The sequence below is a fragment of the Ammodytes marinus genome (genome assembly GCF_949987685.1).
Source record: "Ammodytes marinus genome assembly, chromosome: 12".
NCBI classification, from domain to species: Eukaryota; Metazoa; Chordata; class Actinopteri; order Uranoscopiformes; family Ammodytidae; genus Ammodytes; species Ammodytes marinus.
Window position 1 is genome coordinate 7,861,963 of NC_137216.1, and position 13,113 is coordinate 7,875,075.

At 40.7% G+C, this 13,113-nt stretch overlaps 1 protein-coding gene across 1 annotated transcript in view; it reads left to right on the plus strand.

Annotated features, from left to right (window-relative positions):
• Positions 1–439: 439 nt before the first annotated feature.
• The window catches only part of gulp1a (GULP PTB domain containing engulfment adaptor 1a), a 118,252-nt gene continuing 105,578 nt past the window's right edge, over positions 440–13,113 (plus strand). Inside the window, exon 1 of the mRNA XM_080038160.1 lies at positions 440–588. The gene's annotated coding sequence lies outside the window, so the exon portion shown is untranslated. The remainder of the gene's footprint in view (positions 589–13,113) is intronic.

The window sequence follows — 13,113 nt, forward strand, 5'->3', positions numbered from 1 at the left end:
TTAGGGCCCCCTGAAGGCTTGGGCCGGCTCTGCACACACTCATTCATTCATACTGTATGAATAAAGAACGATTTAACAGTTATATTAATATAAATAAACCGCTTACTTCACCTTTAATGTAAGTATGCTAGAGGCATAATCAACTAGTAACGATTAATAATGCTATCTATATTACAATGTTTCCCCTGAGCCTAATCACCTTCATCTCGCCTTTTCACAACAGTTTTTTTCTTTAGTTTTTTTTAGCCTAATGGCCATTGTCGTTAGAGGGGATTGCCTCTAATGTGATGGCTGCCTCGCTGATTCTTTCCGGTCCCCCTCTCTCCCCCTCCTCTTCCATGTATTATTCAAGTTCGCGACCAAAGAGCTCGAGCGCTCCGCCGGTCCACACCACTGTGCTCGTGCTCGCTGACGTCAGCAAACTTATCCAGCAGCTGTGGAGGCGAGCCGTGCCGTGCGGAGCGAAGAGGAGAGAGGGAATGAGTCTGCTGGATGTAGTGGAGCGCCGAGGTGGACCGTGGTGTGGGCTTTTTTATTTCTACTTCTCCTCCTCTCAACGGGACCATTCGGAGTTGTACTTGTTCCAGTGTGAGTAAATGCGGTCTCATTTATTTATTTCTTTGCTTTTTTTAATGAGAACTGAGATTTCCCATAGCGCTGTCTGGAGTTAGCTGTGTCGACTGTCTGTTGTGTATTGCTGCTGGCAACACGCTCGCCTTGTGCTGTACGCTATGTTGTTGTCTTCCACCGAAAAGTCCAAGTTGACACTTTTGCCGTCGACTTCTTTCTTCATGTTCTACTTTGTTACAGAATATAGCCTACGCTTCGTGTCGTATTAACACACAAACAGTCCTGACCTAACGGGAAACTTTGTTGCGCAAGTCCGTGCAAGGTGGACCCTCGCGAGCTAATGTCTCGAGCTCGCTCTCCTTTCTTGGGGCGAAAATCTCTCTCTCTCGCTCTCGCTATTAGCCCACTCACTTGTTGTCACTTTGAAGTTAAAACACGTTTTAATGTCATGACCTCGTTTTGAACCTCGAATTCTCATTTGACAGGTCGCTTGCTTCTCGCTGCGCGTGTCATTTTCAGCAGTGGCGGCGTTCTATAGGCTGTTTAACATTGTATTGAACGATGTACGGACATTGTGGGAAAGAACAAGACATGTCCACTTATCTTATACTGCCTCTAGCTAGCCTAAACATACACAGGAAGGCGGGGAGACTGAACTGATGAAGTTGCTGTACTTCAAATGCAGCTATAATTAGGTTAAGTTACTAAATATAGGCCTAAAATATGTTTCTCTGACTCCACTATTTCTGAATGTTGCACGTTTGCTGTTTCTCTCTCTCTGTGTCTGTTTGTGTGTCTGTGTGTACCTGCTTGCTTGTGTTGACAGCATCCCTTCCTATTGCTTTGTCAGACAGCATGAGGCTTATTGAGGCGAGTGACACTCTTCAAAACGAGCTAAGGATCTATTAGTTAAATGGCATTTCACTCTCATCTTCACGCTTCAGACAATGTGTGCCTATACAGTAGGCTATACATCAGGGGTGTCAAACATACGGCCCGCGGGCCGGATCCGGCCCGCGAGATGATTTGATCAGGCCCGCGACCTGTAGAGCATAAATTTCTGAGTATGTCAAAAAAAAAAGTAAGTCTCTAGCCCATTCCTGTGAGGAGTTATGAATTTTTAAAGAAATAACTGAAATGCTCACTCCTGCCGCTAGGGGGCAGCCTAAATAAAAAAAGCACATTTTAGCAACGTGGGAAATGGTAAATGGCAATCCTGCTTCACCGCTATTAATGTTTCCTACAGTGCTTTATGGCAAAGTAAAAACCAAAAAAAAAAAACATTTTTATTTTTAGTACATTTATTTTATTACTTTTTTATAAAAATAAAACTATTTTTATTTTTAGTGCTGAACAATTAATGTACTAGCAAGCGTGGTGTGTCTGCGGCTCTGTGTGCGCAAAACGAGCAGGAGCATGCTAGTGTAGGCCTACAAGATTTATTTCCTAATTTTCAATGCTGCTTTATTTTTATGTTTTAAATTGGGAAAAACGAATTCCAAAACAACCAATAACCTCTGTATTTAAAAATAAATCAAAACAGTAGAAGTTGCACTTTTATTTAATTGTATTTTGTCTGCATGTTTGCACAAAATGTGTCCCTGTACATATAGTAAACAAAATTGGACAACTGTAAGGTCAGTGCCTGTTGTATTTGTGTATTCAAATAAACAGTTGTTTATTTCATTAGTGCACATTGGCATCTTTGAGCAAAATACCCCCAAAATTTTTGCTGCGGCGCTACGCGCCGCACCTCCTATTCCCATGGCCGGCAGCAACCTTTACTAAGACATCTCCTGGGGGGTACAGAGATCCCTTGTGATCCGTGATAATGTAGGTTACAAATGTAGGCTGAGTGATAAAGCATATTACTGAAAAACAAAGTTAGGGATTTGGAGTTATTTTGCCATTATTTTACTAGTCCGGCCCACCTGAGATCAGAGAGGCTGTATGTGGCCCTCGAACCAAAATGAGTTTGACACCCCTGCTATACATGATTGTTTTCAATGGGGCTTAAGCTTGGCTAAATTGTCGGCCATTGTGTGCTGTGAGATATTAATAACTTAAGTAATGCATTATACACCCATTAACTGTGGATGGATAAGCGTCTGTAGCTGTGCTTCTGGTTTCTCTCTCACAGTTCTCATTGCATTGCAGAGAGAGCGAGAGAGACAGAGAGAGAATGAGTGACCATTCTCTGCGTGCGCTTGTGAAATAGTCTTTGGAGACTTGTTGAAGTCAGCAATAAGCATTGTGTTAAGCAAATGCACATTGTCCATCTCCGGTCTGTCTGGCCTGTTTTTTTTTAACAGGTCAAAGGCGAAACATCCCGTTTGAACAAGGTCTGGGTGTTTTATAGGCGTCTGGCAAGCAGTAATTGAATAGCACAGCTCTCCAAGTGGCTCATATTGTACGCTGGGAAAATCAGCATGAATTAGCCTTGAGGCTTCTACAAATTGCAATTGAGGGGCCGGCAGTTTTTCATGTTCCCTCAGTCAGTGTGCTTGCCAGGACTATAAGGGCAGGCAAGGTGGTCCCGGATATCTGATTTCAAAACAGAGTTAAGTAAAGGTCGTGTAAAATGAAATGACAAAAAGTCATTATTCACCTTGTGTTTCACTGTGTTGCAGACTGTTTTTTTTTTGCTGGTGGAAATATATCGGGTACGCAGTGTGATAGCGTCTTTTGTAAACAAGTCCTTCGCTAGTGTCCAAATGCTATAAATCTAGGGCTAGTCACATTTTGAAATAGAATATACTTTGTTGATTTATTGCAGAGCATGCTGAATAGTGCCCCAGATCCTAAGAATAGGGAACTGTCTCTGTATTATTGTATGGCTGAGAATGCTCCTGCATAAAGCCTGTAATTCACTGCTGTTTGAGAAGATATTACATACAAACAATGCAGGTTTTAAGGACCACGTGACACGTCATTTTGAAAGAGCCTAGCATTGGTTTTCATACACAGGTGGGACAGGACCTGGTTTTACTTCATCTGAGGGTCCTGTGCTTTCAAATGAATGTTTACCCTCTGAACATGCTGCTGTTTTTCATCGCTTTTCACTCTTTTTGTGTACATACTGTTCTTTTTTATAGCCATCATTTGGCATGTCAGTGGTTCTGTGCATGTTCCAAGAGGAAATTGTTTGATAAAAAAAAAAGTTATCCATCTTTGAAATTATTTGTTTTAATGTTCCTTGATTTTCCATTTTTTATGTTTTCTCAACATTTTGGGGAATAAAAACTCAATTTTATGTAATCTAATGTTATGTCAATCCTATAGGTGAGCTTCTTTTTTGCCCTTATTTCTCAACACTTTGTCACACAAAACAATGGGATGCCATGCTCCATTAGCTGACTGTTGTTTGTTTGTACTGGGACCATGTCATCATCAATGTGAATCAACAGATTAGGTTTTGATTAAAACAACAACAACAACATTGAACCTGTTGAGAGGGTTGAATGTGTCACTACATGGAAGACTTAAGGCCAGGACACACCGGCCCGATAATCGCCGTCGTAGAGTCGGGAGGGGGCGGGGACACGAATCTGTTTGGTGTGTGCCGTGAAATCGGTCGTCGTAGATGTCGTCGGGCTTCTTTTGAGCCGGGCAGTCTTTTAGTTGGAGCAATTTGATTTGTGGAGGGCTATCGAATCAGTGAAGCCCGGAAGTGAGGTGGGTAGCACAAACAGCTAACAACAGTTAGCCATCATTTTAATGTGTTTGTTTGTTTCGTTGTTTCGTGGGAGTACCCACATGCATCAACCCTTGTTGACTGCTCGACACCACGCTCGACACTCTCTGCTAAAAATGGTGCTCTTTATGGTCCATAAATATAAATATGTATTTCTATCTATGTTTATGGTCTAGAGAGCCGGCTTCCGTATTTTTTCGGGCCACAATACAGATTAGCGCCGCCTGCTGTTATGGAGACATTACGTCCCGCGCAAGCGCGGAGCGTACGGAAGGTCAGCAGTCGGTTTGGTGTGTTCTTTGCACTTTTTCGGCCGCGACGGGAAGACTGGAGCTCCCTGAATCGGCAGTCTCCATTTTCGGGTAGTCGGACTGGTGTGTCCTGGCCTTTAAACACATCAAGGACTCCCAGCTGGCTTCAAAGACCTGTAGCTGGAATTCTTCCAGGAAATAAGTTAGTGGTGCAATCAGTCACCTGCTGAGCTGAATTTGTCCATCCACCTATTTTGATCGTTGACGTGGAAATTTGCATCATTCTAAAGAGTAAAGCTGCCCTTGACTTGTGTTGAATGTAGAGAGTGTGTGTGTGTGTGTGGTCCTCCTCTCTGTCATTATGTCAGGATATCTCTGCTATGTCGTTGTTCTAGCAGAATATAATTATTCTGATTACAGTATTGAAGCTGACATATTGATGGATTTTTGATTACGGTAATTGTACACACATATCGATCCATGCCATCTGAGAAGAAATGTCTTCATCTCATCACATTAGTGTGGCATGTGAGAAGAAAAGACACATTTCAATGTAGCCTTGTGTTAATTGGCAAATAAAGCATCTTTACTGAATTTAGGAGAAGCAGCGTTTTTTGCCAGTGTAATTTTGACAGCAACACTCGAGCTTGCCACTCGTTTTAGAGGACACTCCATCAATCAGACAGTGACTGATAACATTGTTACTATCAGCCTCGGGACCCCAGTTCCTCACTGTCACCAAAAACTCCATAACATCCAGTTCATCTTTCCACCAGGAGCTGTGTGTTGTCAGATTGCTGGAAGGCTCAAGTGACTTCAACTTCACACTCACTCCAAAAAACATCAAACTGTTTTTCATCCAAAATATGACTATTGCAGCTGCTGCCTTTGCAATCAAAAGTGGGCAAGAAGATTACACGGCTCAATGATGTCCTCTTCATCATGTCCATGTCATGACAAAATCCATCTTACAGGCTAAAACCACACCAGTGACCTGCCTTAAGGCCATGTCCACATTCCCACAGGTATTTTCATTATAGTATTTGCGGTTTTGCCTTTTTAGTCCACACACAAAGATTACAACCGGACACTATAACCGGAGCTTTTTGAAAACTGTTGGTCACTCTTGGTGATGACAGGGAAACTGGAGATTTTGAGAAACGCTGGCGACAATTGTTGTTTACATCTACTGAGCATGCTCCAGACTCGCTTAAAGAAGATGCTCAATGTGCATGCTCACTATGTTCTTCTATGGTGTTTGACGTGTCACATTATCGTCCACCTATACTGGGCTGGCATGATGACGTCAGAGTTTTCCACAGTTTTTTTTAGTGTACAGGAATTTCCTGCAAGCGGAGGGGGGAAATGTAGCATGGCATTTCCAGACCTGCCACTAGACGCTGTCAAATTAAATTTGCTGCATTTATTGGTCTGGACACTCTGCAGCTGGATCCCAATCCAGAGACCGCATCCGCGGTCTATGAAGGCTATAGCCTGTGAAGGCCGATTCGAAGGCCGAACGAGCCTTCCTAGGCTGCAACCCCTGGATTGAGATTCAGCTTATATTGAAGCTTTTTCAAAAAGTCCAGAATTCCTGACTCGCGTTTCAATTGGTTCTATCTAATATGGGCGGGCCAGAGCCCTATGTATGGTGCTCTGGGGCGGACGTAACCGGATGACGACAGTGACGTACATGCGCCGTCGAAGCCGTGATAGTAAACATCAAAGATGGCTGCGGATATGTTGTTTGAGTTTGAGACTGCTTTGGCTTTGACCCTTTACAATTTGGAAGACGGCACTCAAATCTTTCATTAGCAAGTAAGTGGAATGTTCTGTTTTGCCGACCGACCACAGCAAAAGTTTAATTCAACAGCTGTTTGCTAAACAAATGCGGCGTAATACGCCACCTTGTGCATCGCTCTGATTGGTTGTAGTGCTATCCAACTGCGTGCAGTGGCATTTGAAATGCACAAGTAGGAGCTGCCCCTTGAGTTGGAAATTACTATTGATCGTGGCCAGACCCTAAACGGGTGAAGTGGACATGGCTCAAGTCCAGATAATATTAGATATTGTATACTCAAGACTCTAGATACTCTAAAGTGTTGTCTCCCACAAATGTCAAAGCAGTCAGTCTCACAAATTCTGTGATTTAAATAATCCTCTTAGCATTTATTATACATCTTAATTAATCACGGACTTTTGCAAATGAGATGGCTGAGGGAGCCTTGGGGTGTATGCATGTTACTGGCTCTCTTCCATACTCGTGTCCTGTTTCTTTTGTCTGGCTTCCTCTCAGATGAGACCGCTATTGTTTGGGTAAATGGAGGCACCTTTATCAGCGCTAATGGATCCTCATTGTTGTTCATATGATGTGCCAATTTGGAATTATGTTAAAACACACAAGGGGAGAAAAAGAGAATATACTGTAGCTTATAAAGTCCCAGGCACTTTTATAGGGTACATTTTACTCTCAGTGCTTTGATGTTAGAGCTGGAAATAACATTTCTGGGCCACTTTTCTTCAGCATAAATTCATAGAGCCACTATCTAACCAGACACGTAGTGTGTTAAACGTTTACGGAACCTTAATAGACAGTATTTCCCATTCAATTTCAATGAAACATGCAATACAATTTATATTTATAGCTTTATAAATGAATCAAATGTTTTCCATTTGAATGCAATTAATTTGATGCATGGGTCATTGACAAAGAGATAAACCACACTGGATCGTAGTCTGTTAGTGAGGATGAACTGAAGTGTGTCCCGATACTTATTCTAATACATGGATTGGTTCCAGGTACCGATCCTGTAATAATTGTTCTTCCAAAGTTCCAAATATTTATGTGAAGTAACACTGGCACCATTTACCATAACACAACAAAGAAACAGATTTAATGTGGATTGGTCATGTCATGACTGATACCTGTAAAATCAGCAAACTAGTTGCCAATAAATTGGCAACTAGTTTGCTTTTTCTTTATTGTAACACTGAACTAAAATTGTTGGACAAAACAAACAATTTGTAATGTCACCCTCTATCTACTTAAGGAAGTTGGGACTGGGAAAACATTAGATAATTTTGATTTACTGTAGAACAAATACAGTAAAATGTAAGTTTTGAGAACCAAGTGAACTGTTATCCATAGCCTTTAGTTAGAATGGTCTTTAAGATGTTTTCATCACTGGCCGTTTTAAACAGAAGGCAGCCCACAGGGGCGCTGACAACTCTATAAAAGTAAAGCACGTTCATTCTGTATTTTTATTTTTTTAAGATTATTTTTTTGCATTTTTATGCTTTATTGATAGTGTAAAGACAGAGTTGAAATGGGGCAGAGAGGGGAGGGACATGCAGAGATCGACCGCGGGCTGGAATCGAACCCGGGTTTTGTTACAATCTACAGTATGTAATGTTACATCGAATGTTCACAATTAAACCTGCTTTCATTTAAGGCGAGACACGACGGCAGGCAAAAACATTGTTTTTTAAGCGCTGGTCAATTTTGAGATTTGTGTCTATTTAGCTTCCATACTAGTACTTCTTTCATACTAGTATGGATAAAAGGTCCAAAATATACGTTTTAGGTGTTTATTTTACTAAACTTTGACTGCTTGCGTCTGTATTTTGCTCCTAAATTTGTCAAAAGTGAGCATTCTAACGTAACATACAGCACCGCGACCGCTGTATGAATCATAATAACCATGGTACTGTTGGAAAGCTCTGAATCTCAAGTGCAACGTTATAGGATCCAAATATGGTAATTTCTTTTGTATCAGTAACCAATCGTGAAAGTGTGAGGAGGGATTCAATGCTAGGAACGCGACCTCATTGGCTAATGCACATTTCTGACGATGTGATTCGTTAAAGGCATCACGTGATGCTAGCCGCGGGTAGCTCGAAAATCACAAAATAAAATGGGAAAAACGCCGAAAATATGCCAAACCAACACAAAAAAATACTTAATCAATTGGCTACGGACATTACATGATCGCCATTTGAAGGGGAGAAGTGTTAAAGACATGTAAATCACGCCGATCACGTCAGACTGTCAGAGGATCAGAGGGGACATGGTGGGGAGAGAGAGCGTCTGTGCCGACTCCGGAGCAGGTTGACAGACAGTGGCTAATAATGAATTAATCACATTTAGATTAGCATGTGATGTAAATGTTACTATGCTATGGTTTATATATGTTAGGCAGTGGTAGGCCTATATGGCATTGAGGGGTGTAGGGCCTAATTCAATAAAGTACTCTAGCTATAATCAGTGATTATCAGCAGAATTCATGTTTTTATCTTTAACGGCCGTTTTCTCAAAATGAGCTTTTTCCAATACTCTGAGAAAGATATCTCAACTTCTAGACCACTGACATCAACCAAACTTTCTATAATCATTCATAGCACTATTTTAAAGGTTTTTACAGAAGGATTTGTTAATATATTGTTAATTGTCTGATTTATGATACATTTTCCTCCTAAAAACATGCCTAAAATGCATTAATAAGACATGTACATAGTATTTTTTGATTTATTAAATGAAAAAAGGCTGTATCCAAAATCTGTTGTGTAAAAACTTTAGAAACTAATATGTGCTTAAAATAAAATAGAGATTTTAACTCTGGCTTTATCCAACATCTCGATTTTTTTCTCGAAAAATGACCCAAATTTACGCATAATTGGTTAAATATTGCCATATTTGTATATTTAATACAATATTAAAGAAGAACATGTAATACAAAAAATTATTGTGTTAGTGTCAGTAATCAACTGGCAAAGTTTCATGATGATATCTATAAGTAAAAAAAAAATCCTTATTCACCTGGGGTGTCTCGCCTTAAAGCCAAATGAGTCAAAGTCATGACAACTTCAGTGATTGATGAATCATCTTATTGGCCTTTCTGCTTGGATGCCACATTATGTACCAGAATGGAAATGGCTTTTTCTGTAAAACACTTAACATAGGTGTGCCTTAAGGTACACAAACAACATGTTTAATGCCTACAGTAATGCCCTGCTTCTCCTCCCAAGGTTGTGATATGATTCTTGTGTTAAAACACACAGAAAGAGTATATTGATGTATTCACTGTGCCTGCTAATGCAATATAAAGCGTCCGTCTCATTGCCAGAACATTGAAAGGTCAGCCGGAAATGCGGTCAAAGTTGCAATATGCTGAATGGTCAAGGGCAGTGCTGACACCAAGGTAGGCAGCAGACGTGCACCATGGGAAACAATAGGTCATCCAGTGCAGATCCGCTTCCCCATTAATCATGTTATGTGTCCAAACCTTCACATAGTCTTCTGAAATCATATCAGTTATGTGGGAGGACTCATTTGTTTCCATCGCTTTTATTACAAACTACTAATTACACACATTGAGTTGTTAAAGCCTTACTGTCAGACTGGTCTTCTAATCACGTCTGAAAGGCAATCTATTAATGGTTATACTGCATGTGGCCCTGCTGTATAATATTTAGGTTACATATGGGTGTACAAAAAGCTACTAAGATATTTCATTTGTCTTATGTTTTAACATGCCATTTGTCTAAGTATGGCTGGTTGCCAAAGCCCTGGGAGTTTACTGTCATAATATTTATGAACTATCCTCAGTGATACAAGAACTCACTCACCATTGATCATTGTTGTTGTTGTATATCATACTGAGGCCTCACACGAGAACGCAGACACATCTAAACCCATTACTGGCTCTGCTGGCGTCTTGTCGCCCCCATGTACACACAGGTTGAAATGTGCGTGTTGAACACAAAATAAAGTCATAGGGAATTAAACTCATCCAGGTAGAAGAAAAGCAGTTTTTCACCGTTAGTCTGTATTGCTCTCCTGCATAGAGGATTCATTTTGCTTGCACCATATGTGCTAATATTGTTAAGAGCATTGCCTATAAATCAGCCAGTTGATAACATCAGGCACCATTAGCTCATTACAGATATATCTGTTTTGGCCTGCTACAGTGGTGTTAATTCCTTTAAAGCAAATGTTAAGGCGTCATAAAAATGTATATATTATGGTAAAAATAATATTATTGAATTATACTTTGCCAGAAGACTCTGAATATGTGTATTATGCTATTTCAACTGGAGTAGCCTAACAACCAAGAACCATAGGCCGCACATGAAAAATAACCATAGACCACAGTCTTAAAATAATGAAATATGGTCTACCACAAGTTCCTACAACACAATGTGAATTTGGCAGATTACCTCTTAGTACGACCGACAGTCAGTAACTCAAAGCTATTCCACCTGACATAAGATAGAAGCAAGACAAACAACAAACACTCACATTTAAGAAACAATGTACAGAATGTTTTTACCGTTTGCCTGAATATGACTTCTATGATTACCTTCGCAAAGGGTTATGTTAGATGCTTTTAGCTGAGTTTTTTCAACACGATCATTCCCCAAATGACCAGAAAAAACGTGCTAGATTTGTCGCTGGTCGCTTTTGACAAATGATGTGGCTAAGGGGGTCGGGAAAGTGTAAATAGATATAGTGCCAAGATGCCAACACTTTGATGAGACGAGACAAGAGATGGTGGACGAACACAGAAAGGTTATTTGGTATTCATAAGACAGCTGTTGATCATTGACATTTGGAGGAGATGTCTTTCATTGTCTCTGGGATAGGTTGCATTGATCTTGTTAGGAAAAACATGGGAGGCCGACAACGAAAGAAACCAGACGGACGGCTGATGAGAATGAATCTCGCATCAACCTTATTACATTATTGCTTTCAAACTGTGACTTTAGACTGACTGAGTTGTTGCAAATAGCAAGCGCTCATTTGATTTAGTGTGATCTACAGCCTTGGCTCAGTGTGTGCGGCGCTGCATGCTGTCTGCCTCCTCTTACACATTTATCCATTCTTGTCTGTATCCAGTATGCGTAATTATTTCATTCTTATGGTGTCATTTCATTTCACTTGTCATTATTTTAATAATAATGGGTGTCTGTGTGTTAACACAGTTTAATATTCACATCTTAGTAAGATGAGACTTGTGTGTGTTCAGCGTCATTGAAGGTTGGGTCACAGTGGAATGTAAATGAGGATTGCTTGTCATATTCTAGGCGTGATAAAGGTTATACACTTTGATTGATGAACGAATAGCCTGCAATGTAATGTGCTTCTGCGGTTGTGAGAGACACACTTACGGAATGAGATACACAACCCTTCACAATTAGTGCTTATGGCTATCAAAATGAGATAGAGATGGTAACTGTAGCTGCCACGTAGCCTGAATGCTAAATGTGTTGGCAGTTTTGATGTTTTGCATCCTGCCTCACACCTTGGTCTGTGTCATGACAGCAAGCTCCTAGACGTGTCCACAGGGGATGACCTTTAATTTGTTGTGGAAATCAAAGTTGTTACACCCACCTCAGGGTGTGTGTGTGTGTGTATGTTTGTGTGTGTAAAAAGTGTGTGCTTAGGGAGTACATTAGTATTCCTACAGCTGTGTGCATGATCAAAAACCCGCAGGAAGCTCACGGCTTACCCACACTGTAAGGCTATGCACTCAGACAAGACAAGCCTTAATTGACTCTTTCAATTTGCTCAAACATTCAATTAATACATGTGCTGGTTGGAATAAAATGCACTTCTAAGTGAGTCACTGAGTCCACCCATTAAAATGCAAGGGCCACGCATAACATTTGAAAGACAACTATGGAGAGTACATGTGGAGGTAGGCCCAGTGACACACATGACTAGGGATGTAACAATATACCGCAAAACGGTCGTTCGCGATATGAAAAGGCCACAAATGTCAACCGTACGTTTTTTCTTGTAATACCGCGTCACGGTAAAGAGGCGAGCTTGCATGGTAAATGCGCTCGGTCATTGTGGAGAGTCTGGTGAGCAACGTTGTCATAAACGTAGCACTCACTGTATGGGTCACACCAACTTTGGAAACCAAACAATAACACATTGACACAACATCTCATTAGGGGTGTAACGATCCATCGATGTAGATCGATCCATTGATTGATTTGCGAACGATCCAACTGAATCGATACAACGTCCAAACATCGATACAAATCGATGTTGTATAATGCTTTTATTTTGACAATGTCCTTGCCCGGATGTTTGTAACACCATTTCCGCCCGACCGCAGCAGGCTTTTCACGCTTGTTATGATTATCAAAGTTAATTTCGGACACTGAAACCATCGGTAACAGACCTGTCGGTGTTTGCACCATGGGCAGAGGATCATATATCCCCGCTGACAGAGCAGTCGAGCCGGCGCTTACCGGGGCAGCGCGCCGCTCGACAGGCTCGCGGGGTTAGCAGCTGAGCTAGCGGGGCATTCGGCTGTTATACGAGATTTAAATATATTAATTTTATGAAAGATATTAATCTTATGAATGATATTAAGCTTATGAAAGATATTAATCTTCCAATCAAATAATTCAAGCTAATATTTTTTAGCTGTATTTTACATAGATAGAGGTATTTTATAAGGAAGTCCCCTTGACATTAAATAAAATGTCATCAAAAAGAGGGAAATAGCCGAGGTAGCAGCTTAAATTTGTTGTTTATCCTGTTAATTACAAGATCTTTAGTGTTCAGAATGCATACAATGGATT